This window comes from Phoxinus phoxinus, assembly GCF_949152265.1.
Source record: "Phoxinus phoxinus genome assembly, chromosome: 14".
Taxonomy (NCBI): domain Eukaryota; kingdom Metazoa; phylum Chordata; class Actinopteri; order Cypriniformes; family Leuciscidae; genus Phoxinus; species Phoxinus phoxinus.
Genome location: NC_136889.1, coordinates 3,962,499 through 3,975,009, shown reverse-complemented (window position 1 = coordinate 3,975,009; position 12,511 = coordinate 3,962,499). Strand labels below are relative to the sequence as shown.

The 12,511-nt window shown below is 34.9% G+C and overlaps 1 protein-coding gene across 7 annotated transcripts in view; it reads right to left on the bottom strand.

Moving 5' to 3' along the window:
* The window catches only part of slc29a1a (solute carrier family 29 member 1a), a 34,643-nt gene that overhangs the window by 12,869 nt on the left and 9,263 nt on the right, over window positions 1-12,511 (bottom strand). For 2 of the 7 annotated variants that reach the window (XM_079635960.1, XM_079635962.1), the window contains one exon: window positions 5,857-5,888. The exons of 2 other annotated variants lie outside the window; for them this stretch is intronic. The gene's annotated coding sequence lies outside the window, so the exon portion shown is untranslated. Of the gene's footprint in view, window positions 1-1,327; window positions 1,369-5,856; window positions 6,027-12,511 lie in introns of those variants that run through there. 3 more of the 7 variants (XM_079635961.1, XM_079635959.1, XM_079635965.1) reach the window with 3 other exon arrangements.

Sequence of the window (12,511 nt, the reverse complement as noted above, 5' to 3'; positions counted from 1 at the left end):
ATTTCAACACAATTCCATGTGCATTTTCAATACATCATCATGTCTGAACGGGCCTGCTGTACAAGACCTTTAAATCAGCCACTTGACAATTAATCTGATTTGGCCAAATTGGGTTACAACCACTGGAAATCTCAGTCACGTTGAGGGAATCTGATTTTAGTCTGATTGACCTAACTCCTGTGATCACATGTCCTAAGTACTGTCACTATAGTCTAAAACAGAAACAATCATCTCTTATTAATACATCCGCTTTATTCTTTCATAAGACAACCATAGTAAACATGACCAGGTCAAGATGTCCTCTGTATGACTGTAGAAACTCAATATTTTACTGCAAAGTTAAAAGGGAGTTGATTCATTAAGTTGAAGCGTTACATGCCATGGTTAGTTAATAATGGCTGAAACTAAATGAAGCATTTCCACCTTGACCGGACTTATCTGCCCTAAGGTAGGCAGGCGTGAGAGAGCTCCAGGAATGGACAGATTACCACTGTATGTACTAACATGCCACAAGACATTTATGCATTTGGCAGACGCTTTTATCCAAAGCAACTTACATTGCATTTCAAAGTACACATCTACATTCCTATCAGTTCTTGCTTTCCCTGGGAATCGAACCCATGACCTTGGCGTTGCAAGCGCCGATGCTCTAATGTTCGAGCTACAGGAAAGACATGATGTGATAACACTAGTCTCAGAACTACATCAATAAACCTGGTTATTGATTAAGTGCATTAAACACAAATGCCATTAAGTTTTTTGCAAGCTTGCATATATTAAAAATGATTGAACATATGTGGTGCACACTACCATTTAGAAGTTTTGGGTTTCCCAGAAGATTTTTTTAAACCTTATGTTCACCAAAGCTGCATTTATTTGATGTAATAAATAAAACAAATACAGTAAAAACACTAAAACAGTAATATTGTTATGTTTACAATTTAAAATAACTGTTTTCTAAGTTAATATATTTTAAGCTGTAATGTATTCCTGTCATCAAAGCTGAATTTTCAGCATCATTACTCCAGTCTTCAGTGTCACATGATCTTCCAGAAATCATTCTAATATGATGATTTGCTGCTCAAGAAACATTATAATCAATGTTGAAAAACAGTTGTGCTGCTGTGTTTGTGGAAACCATTACAAAGTTTATACATTTGAAATAAATCACCATACTGACCCTTTTGGTCAATTTAATGCATCCTTGATTAATAGAAGTAATATTTTACTTAAAAAAAAATGTACTGACCCTGAAATACATTGAAGGAGTATATGCATTTTTAAATGTCATTTTCGATTTTATGTAATCATTTTCATATGTATACTCAGTCTGAAAGACATCCATCTTTATTTATGAAAAGCCTGTATAACCTTGTTGAAATATCCTATATGCTAGCGAAAATATCCAAGTCTTTCTCAATAACGTCTCTGATTTACAATCTACAATCACTCCCAGATCAGCTCACGGGCCAAATCTGAAAGAGGTCATCCAAACCTCCCATTTCCACATGAGCCAAGGTGCAGTCACAGCGCACTCCACTAATTAATTCCAGCAGCCTACAATCACTCAATCCCCGATTTGGTTCACCTCCCGTCCTGAAAAAGACCTTTGTCAGGTTTCCCGGACGGTCCCCTGACTCTGCTTCCTGGTACTCTGCTTCTAAAAGTTCCCTAAGAGGCGCAATATTTCATAACAAAGCTGCAGGGTCCTGAAATAGTCTGTTGGGGAGTTGAGGCTTGAAACCGGAGAACATCAGCAGTGCATCCAAGAACAAGCTCAGAACAGATTTGTGTTCAAGTCAAGAGGCACTGCGAACCAATTCTAGCCGTCTAACGACAACACGAGTGGAGTTGTTTCTGCAGCGACTTTCAGCATGTTTCCTATAACATCTAACGTTAACGTGGCGGCGTGAGAAAGTCACATAAACCACGTGAACTCCGATCAGAGGGGTCAGACTGAAACTGATTTACAGAAATGTGATTTGAATAGGATTTCAAACCACATGTGATGTGAATGTGGCTTGATACTAGGGCTGTAAACGATTAATCGCGATTAATCAAATCCAAAATAAAAGTTTGTTTACATAATATGTGTGTGTATTGTGTATAATTATTTTGTATATATAAATACACACACGCATGTATATATTTAAGAAAAATGTGTTATTTATATATAAAATAGTTCTATTTATATATAATATAAATCATATAAAAATATATATGCAGTATATAAATGCAAATATGTCTCAAATATATACTAGCATGTGTGTGTACTTATATATACAAAATAATTATACACAATACACACATACATTTATATTATGTAAACAAACTTTTATTTTGGATTCGATTAATCGTTTACAGCCCTACTCGATACGGATTTGTAAAAAAAAAAAATTTGCATTTCATGTGATTTTTTTTTTTGGTATACACTTGCTAAATCTGATCGGATTCCAATTTATGCTGCACGAAAATCTAATTTAAATTTACAGTCTGTACGACGCTTAAACGCCATGAAATCGGTTTCTTCACTTTAATGGAATAGCCTAAGTTTAGAAAAAGAAACCGTTCCCAGTTCCTCAACCAAGGACTGGCAAAATTTCACAATTGTTACTATGAGCACCATAAAAATGCATAATCTCAATCAAAGCCTCTTTATAAAACCTGGCTGTGCCAAACAATGGCCAATTTCTCTCACTGAGAAACTCATGGGTTTAAGACGGTCACAGAAAAACTGCAGACCACGATTACATTTATTTTCCCTGACTCATTTCAAATCGCCACAAGGCAGCTGGACGGCAGGCCTGCTTTCTCTTCTGGATTACATTCAAGACTCAGAAACTCACTATTGGCTGAAGCAAGCAAGAGGCCATTTAATTTGCCTTCTATTCTCATCCGCCAGGAATTTATTATGAAAGCAAGAAAGGCATGAGTTTGACTTTATAGCACGTTAAAAAGCCAGAAGTGCGTTTGAAATAAACACTGCAATATGTTGGCTTATTTGTGCCATGTTTCCTGCAAAAACATAACTCTATAAAACCACTTCAATCTCTTGAAATCCAATTTGCTTTAAACAACATTCACAACCCATTTAACTGCCTTAAAGGATTAGTTCACTTTTAAAAAAACTTTTGCTGATAATTTACTCACCCCCATGTCATCCAAGATGTCCATGTCTTTCTTTCTTCAGTCGAAAAGAAATTAAGGTTTTTGATGAAAACATTTATCCATATAATGTACTTCACTGGGATCCAAACGGTTCAAGGTCCAAATGACAGTGTCAGTGCCGCTTCAAAAGGCTTTAAACGATACCAGACGATGAATAAGGGTCTTATTTAAAAAATATATAAAAAAGTTTAAGTTTTATAAGCACAAATGCTCGCCTTGCTCTGTTCTGTGATGCGCGTTCGTGACGTCACGTAATACACAATTACGTTAAAAAGGTCACGCTTCTATGAAAAGTAAAATATTTCTATCCTGACGAAAATTTTCTTTTAGGCTTTTTAATATTACAACACCCAGGATACGCACACGCAGTGGGCATTTTAAACGATAAACTGGCACAAAGACATTTGAATATGTGTATATGGTCCTCCTTCCGCACATTTGTAAACACTGACTCGGTGAAGCGTGACCTTTTCAACGTAATTGTGTATTACGTGACGTCACGAACGAGCATCACAGAACAGAGCAAGGCGAGCATTTGTGCTTATAAAACTTTAACTTTTTTATTTATTTTTTAAATGACCGAGCGTTTCGCTAGATAAGACCCGTATTCATCGTCTGGTGTCGTTTAAAGCCCGTTGAAGCAGCACTGAAACTGTCATCTGGACCTTGAACCGTTTGGTCGCCAGTGAAGTCCATTATATGGAGAAATGTTTTCATCAAAAACCTTAATTTCTTTTCGACTGAAGAAAGAAAGACATGGACATCTTGGATGACATCGGGGTGAGTAAATTATCAGCAAAAGTTTTTTTAAAAGTGAACTAATCCTTTAATATGATGCATTTCTGAGTTAGACAGGATATTCAATGAGAATAAAAAGTACAGGACTGACTTATTGGATTGTGAAAACAGGTGTTTGGAGGTGAAGGTTTGGAAGTGCTTTTTGTGATGTCAGAAGAAAAGGAAAGCCATGTAAGGGTTAATGCATGCATTATGATGCAAGTTTAGAAAGACAAAACAAAATCCATATGGAATAACATAGAATCATTTACAATAAAACCAGAATGTGCATTAATAAATTAAACAGGGTCAATTTTGATTTGGTTGAGATGTTTTCTTGCTGGTAAAACAGACAATATTTACAGGGAAATACGTTGTGCTGACCTTTTTAATGCAGCTGCAATACCACAGAAAACCAACCTAGATTTTGATCTCTTTTTTTTTTTTGCACAATGCGTGGCAAGAGTTGCATGCCATGCATGCACGCACGCCACATGAGTTACATTAAGAACATTTCCCGGCTATAGAACTGAGAGCTGATGAATCTCATCTAAAGATACGTTTGAGTGCATGAGAAGTGCACGAACATCTACTGTCCAAACCACGAGCAAATCCATCAGCAACATGACACTTGAAGGAAACTCAACTAAACAACACCACAGAAAGCAAGACTTTCATTAAAACTGAGTCAAAGTTTCTATTCTTTTAATCATAAAAGTACCCCATCGGGACTCAAACATCAACAATTAACCCTTTTCTACTGGTGTGTAAATGTGGCAAAATCGAAAGGAGTTATCTTTTATTGGCTAAATTACATTTCACAAAGAACAACAAAACTTCAGTTCCAAGAAGCATTTTTAAGACTTAACTAGCTTATAGATGACCACAAAGTTAGGGTTAGACATGGACCAAACATTAAAACTCTTATTTTGATTTTACTCAAATCTTTAAAAGATTTTGACTCTTATCTTTAAAAGTCAACTCACATCATTTGTTTGCATATGCCACTTCATTGCAGCAGTTTGAATACACAGAATTAGAGAATGAGATAGCACGTGGGTTGTGTTTACTACTCGTATGGTGCTTTTGTAGTTTGAAAGACAATAATGTATAGCACAAATCTGAATAAAGATTTTAAGAAAAACTAATAGCATGCGTGACATTTGTTTGACTATGTCATATAAAAGTGAAACGAGCACAACGCTATAGTTTCTTCAGTTGTTCTTTACACATATCAATAACTAGGCTAGTATTAAAACGGAATAAACCAAAAAAATTGGCACGTGGTATTCGACGATGCTACAGCGAGCTGACGTCAACCTGTACTACTACCGGTACTTTGTTTTCCGTATGGCGCCAAAAAACTGTCAAAGATACAATCTAAACATCATTTGCATCATTTCACTTTGCTCTATGTACATTTCGGGTCACAAACCAATTTTCATTTCACCTTACACTAAACATATTGACATAACCCCAAAGAACAGGCTAGCCTACAATATTTTTAATTTGTGAATGATGCGCATGCCAAATACATCATGCGCGACACATGTGCCAAGCAGCAATTAACACAGACAGTAATATAATACTATAAGACACATTAACAAACAAAACACCGCCAAAAGTTTGTCTAAGAATATTTCCAATGTAGTGTCGTGAATAAATTGGCGCCAAATGTAATACATTTAATTGAAATTGAATTCTCCCGTTCAACATATAGGCTAGAACAATACAATGCTGTCCGTAAAGCCACGTGCTTCAGCTTGAAAACGCGGGTCGAACTGCAACTAAAAACACCGCAGGCTACTGATACTAATTACAGGTTTCAAACGAGAACTATAATAACAGTAACTCGAGCAATGTTGTTGTGAAGTGAGTTGTAGCTACTGTAGTAAAAAATTGACCCCTTACCTTCCCGTGCGCAAAGTAGAAGAACTTGTGGACTGAAAGCCAGAGAGAGAGAGAGAGAGAGAGAAGCTGTGAGGAGGCTGTCCCAAATTCACACACACACACACACACACACACACACACACACACACACACTCAAATGATGATGCTGAGAGACTAGTAGGCTACAACACTTTGATAATACTTGATCTTTACCATTTCAACAATAACGTAAATGTTGTTAAATTAACTTATGATTTGTAGGCCTATCTTATTATTTAAGTTTATGGACTAAAACTTTTATGTCTTCCTGAAAAAAAAGTTTTTTTTTTTAAATGTAGCCTATTATTTTTTGTCATGCCATTATATTGTTTTGAGCATATAAACAAATGAAAAAATATGTCCTCTACACTGTAAAAAAATATTTTCATGTTTTTTAGGGCTGTAACCCAAAATAAAAGTTTGTGTTTACATAATATATGTGTGTGTATTGTGTAGGCTAATTATTTTGTATATATAAATACACACACATGCATGTATATATTTAATAAAAATGTGTTATTTATATATAAAATAGTTATATTTATATATAATATAAATCATATAAAAATATATATGCAGTATATAAATGCAAATATTTCTCAAATATATACATGCATGTGTGTGTATTTATATATACAAAATAATTATACACAATACACACACATATATTATGTAAACACAAACTTTTATTTTGGATTTCGATTAATCGCGATTAATCGTTACAGCCCTATAATATATGTGTGTGTATTGTGTAATTATTTTGTATATATAAATACACACACATGCATGTATATATTTAATAAAAATGTGTTATTTATATATAAACATTTTATATTTATATATAATATAAATCATATACAAATATATATGCAGTATATAAATGCAAATATTTCTCAAATATATGCATGTGTGTGTATTTATAGGCTATATACAAAATAATTATACACAATACACACATATATTATGTAAACACAAACTTTTATTTTGGATTTCGATTAATCACGATTAATCGTTACAGCCCTAGATTTTTTATCACAACTTTTTATCTTTTGTCAAATCAACTTCGATAACTAATGTGTGAGGATAACATACTATTTTGAGTTTCTGTTTATTAAACCATTCTTCATTGTATTCACTCAAATTTTTAATAACAACAAACTCAAAATGTTTAGGCAACAAGGTAACTTGCTTTTTTAAGTTAAACCAAAAAGATTTTTTACAGTGTGTAGGTTGTTAAAATAATAAAAATACATCAAATGGCATGTATATACAAAAACAATGAGGTTTGGTTTTTATTCACCAATCAATTTTTAGGTTTATTATTTTTATCAAACTTGTTTAAAGATGATTCTCAACTATGAAAGATATAACGGAATTAAATATATACCATGCAATATATGGGTAAAATGGAAATAAATGGGTAATCCCATTCAATTAAATTCATCTAGCCTAATTGCATATTAATGTGTTCTTGGGGCAACATATGAAAAAATAACTAATAATGGGAGTAATAATTGGCAACAATTTCATAATAATACCTGGTATTTAAGAATATTGACATATAATTTCTTTCCCACTTCTTGTGTCTCTCAAAATGCCTGATAAACATAAACATGCTTTAAGTCCTGGTGGACGTGTATGAAATCAATGCCCTGTTCTGTAACAGAAAGTCATATTTTGATTTGTAACCCTATAACATTTTCCTGAGATGTTGATTTATTACAAACAGTTAAAAATTGTGTCAGATTTAAATTATAATTGCAAAATATAATATTTCCATATAGAGTGCTAAATTTGAATATCCAGTCATTTTTAAAGACCAAGGAGACGTTGATGTCAGTGAAAGTCTACAGAGGACAAAAGTCTATATATATTTGAGGATATCGTATAAAAGTTTGGAGACACTTGACAAAGACTTCTACTTATGAATTCACAAACTACATTTTATTTATTTATAAATAAATAAATAAATAAATGCCTGAGTTGGAATGGGTGATATGATAATGAAGATAGAAACTAAAAAGCAGCACAAGGGTCTCGAATACATAACTGATAATAAAGCATTCGAGGTTCATTGAGAGAATTGATTCCTTAACAAATTCTACAAAACTCAAGTTTTTTTGTGTTATTTCAGATTAATTGACTTTACAATGTGGAAAATAGTAGTCATAATAAAAATAATTACATATGTCCAACCTTAAGACTGATAAAGTCGGCTTAAAACGGCTTGTCGAACAAGAAGAAATGTGGGCGGGGCTTGGTTTTGTCCATGGAAAATTAGTTGGATGGTTGTGGTTTGCTATTGGCCAATCTCATGTGAGTGACAGGTTGCCCCGCCCTCACACCAGTAAACAGAGAAGAGAACAGATGTCACAGCAAGAGGCAGGGGAAGTTATTTTGATTCAAGATTATGAGGGATAATGAGATAAATAATGCAATATTCCATAAAAACACAAACTGTCAAAATAATGATTTCATGGTGACTAAATCTCTGAAAATAAATAATTATTCCTTCCTATCAGATACTGATCATCCGTTAACTGAAGTGAAATACAAACTGCGCATTTGCACACAGATATGAAATCCAGATCTTCATTGAATACTGAACTGAATGCATTGTTTCTTTACACATATACCCTCTCTCTCTCTCTCTCTCTCTCTCTCTCAAATGAGTTGCATGTGACAACAAACTTTGCCTTGCCTAATGACAATGACAAGCATCTGTTGTTTTGTTGTAGTGTGGAGATGCACTCCTATGTGAGATCCACAGCTCCCATCAGAACAGCTGCACTTCGAGACTTTCCCGAAGGAGCTCACGATGTCTTTTCAAGGACATGTTATGTCTACAGTATGCTACAGTTTTCGTTTTTCTGCAGTTTTCTGTCACTGTCATGTGCTGAAGAAGTTTTCTAAACCGAACTAAGAGTGCAAAATTACTTAAATTATTGCTGTTATTTTATCTTTGCACCCTGGCACTAAAAATATGCCAAGCATCATCATGTATTCTTATTTAAAAATCTTTCTAAAAGTGAATAAAGCATGACATAACATGGAAGAATTTCGTGACCTATGCTGCAAATGACCATTTGAAATCAACATCAATTTTAATGCTGATATTTTGACACTCAATTCACATTCATGGTCGTATTTTGCATGATTCCTCAGTGGATATTATTGTAAAGAGAAAGTGTTTGTCATAATCTTTCAATCTTTGTCACCATTTTAATAAAAACACAATCAGATCTGGCTCCATACCTTTTTGTTCCTGAACTACAGGTTGCAAATGCCGTTATTTAAAATACAGTTTAACAGTCGAGTCCAGTAAACAAGTTGATTTTCAAAGCACTTTCAATGCATTCTGTCTCGTTCTGACTTGTTTACGTCTGTTGGGTCCCGTGTCAGATGAATTTGTATGTTTAAAATAGAACTGGCAAGCGTGTTGTATTCTTTTGGGCTGCCGCTTGAATATAACCATGGTTAGACTCTGTTTGCACTTACAGTCCGACCGCTACACCTACACCCTGTCTAGTCTAAAACCAGCCGTGGTTTGAGTGAGACAGTCCCTCTCCATGGATATGAGGTTTAACAAGTAAACATCCAGAGAAAGTGAGAGGAGACAAAAACAAGCCAACCCAGTCACACTAAATGCGTCTCTAACACGTCACGCAGTGTTTATCGTGTAATTTATACGCGAAAATAAGTTTTTACGTGCATAGGACAGCCTACGCATGGGTTGGTTATAGGTTTAGTAGTGGTCTGGGGTGCGTGTGTATTACACGCAATGAAGTGCGTATCAAATGCATGCGAAAACTGCGTATCATATGCACGTAAAAACTCATTTGCGCGTATAAATTGCACGATAAACACAATGTGAGCTATGACGCATTTTCATGAGATCAGGCTGAACAAGCACTTCTTGGGTGACATTACTCAGAAGGACAACTGTTTGATATGATCGTCTTTAAAGAAACACTCCACCGTTTATTTAAATAGGGCTTATTCACCATCTTTCCTACATTTAGATAGGTGGGCAAATGTCTTTTTGTCTCGTTTTGGACTCGTTGTGAATACCAGGCCACAAGAAGTAATTAGGTGGGGTTTTTTTGGGTTTTTTTTGGATCACTTTTATTTAGGACATGCTAGCTGGCAACAAAGGATTCCATTTATTATGCTAAGCTAAGCTAACGGTGACCCTGACAATGCATGCACTGAGAAAAAAAGGCCTTTGCCCACTTATCTAAATGTAGGAAAGACGGTGAATAAGCCCTATTTCAAAAAACGGTGGAGTGTTCCTTTAAAATGAGTGCAACAAACTTGTAACGTTTAGACTGACGGCTAAGAGGCTTCACCGCTAACCCCCGCGTCTGCCCAGATCCGTCCCACATACCGTTCCGGGAGATGAAGGGTGAATGAAATGACAACATTGTGCCGTTGAATGGGTCATAAGCTCTGTTTGCTCCAGGATGAGTGTTACGGAAAAGTCACTTTGGATGGAAAGAATCTGTTAAAAAACAAGCAATTGCTATGAAAGAATGTGTTATGTTTTATGTGAATGTTTTAAATGTGAGTCATCATCTTTATGAAACAAAAGTACCGACACTATTTTTCGAAGGTCATTTGTTCTGGAAAGAGGGGTGCTGCAATGGAAAGCTGAATTCAATCAGTAAAACGTATCATGATAAAGAATCACCCCCCTTTAAAAGAATCACATTTTGTTGCTTTGAAGGCGGACACAGTTTTTGTTTTATCCAGATGTATTTACTCAGTGCAACTTATAACATCCAAGTGAAAGATATAACACCAACATGTCAGAAAAAAATACTAAAACAGAATCACTGAGTTAGAAAAAGGGTCAAAATGACTTGTAAACTCAATCAGATGTAGCTAATCACCTACATTGAATGCACACAAAGCCATTTGACTTTCAACTGTGGTCATTTTGATCAGCTCAGCATGAAAAGAGAAAAAGGTGAATGTCCTTGCATGGGAATCTTCAAACTGAACTTGAGCAGTTCTGCAAAGAAGAGAGTCTGGATGTGCAAAGAGACATATTCCAACAGATTAAAGGCTGTGATTAAAGCAAAAAGTGGTTCAACAAAATACTGACGCAAGGGGATAATCCTTTTTCCAACTCAATGATTCTGTTGTTTTTTTGTTTTGTTTTTTCTGGCATGTTGGTGTTATATCTTTAACTTTTATGTTATAATTTGCACTGAGTAAATACAGCTGGATAAAACAAAAACTGTGTCCGTTTTTTCAGGCTTCAAAGCAACAAAATTAGATTATTTTAATGGGGGATGATTCTTTTCCATATATATATAATTTCTGGTACTATGTACTCACCCTTGTACAAGTGGAGTAACTATGGAATTTCCATAGAAAGTAAATATTTTTTCCTGTTTCAATGACTCAAAATGGCAAATAAATAAATAATAATAATATATCATATAAATATATATACCTGTATATATTCATTTAATATATATCTCTTTTGAATATCTGTGGCATGCATGGAGCTTTGTTTGGGAGTCGTAAATGATTTTGGATGTGGCTCTTACGTGCCCGAAGGCACAAAATCTGTGCGGTACGTGACGTGGCAGGACAGAGGAACAGGAGCTGAGCACATGGCAGTGCAGCAATCTCTCTGTCATGTGAAATGAAACCTGAGCCGCTCGGTCACCTCTCGACTTAGAGGACATGTTTAAACCAGGGCGCCCTACATGACAATGCATTAAAAACGCCTTAGCAACTCTAAAAAGATCTTGGCGACACCAAAAACATCTTACAAACATTAAGAAATGCATACACTCTAAAAAATGCTGGGTTGTTTCAACCCAATTTTGGGTAAAATATGGACAAACCCAGCCGTTGGGTTAAATTTTTACATTACATTTTTAACCCAATGATTGGGTTTGTCCATACTTTACCCAAAATTGGGTTAAAACAACCCAGCATTTTGACAAGAATACCACTCACTTCATGTTCTTGAGAAAATGTAAAAAAACATTCATACTGTGGCTGTTTACCCAGCATGCTTTGTGGATGGGCTCACATAACGAAGTTTGAGCTGATTGGTTGCTAGGAAAGGTGTGTAAAACTGGTTTAGGTGGTGCGTTCATAGTTGATTGTAGTTGCAGATTATACTGTAAATTTGCATGTTATAATGTTACCATTTTCAAGATTTAGGCCTATAGTTCAAATATAATTGAAATGACATTGCAGCTCGTCATAAATTCAGCAGGTGCGTAGGAATAAATAAACAAATAATCTAATAAAACTAGATGCATCCAGCACACTGCTATAGCTTACAAATCTTGTTTTATATGTTTCAGTCATGAGACATTGTTTTCCTAGATGTATAGCCTAAATGTGTAGTGCCTGCTTGCTCACCATGTTATTCCTAGTATTATGCTGTTTACATTTTTACTTATGTTGTAGCACAAAATCATTAATACAATTCTAAATGATCAGAAATAGAATTTGTGGTGCAAAATTTGCATTAATTTGCATTGAAAAAAGTGCATTGAAATGTAATCGATTAATAGTTCTGGACAGGTATTTATAAAATCTGGTTAAATCCAGAATGTTATAACAACAGAAATGAATGAACCGGAACGAAAGCATTGTCAGATAAAGA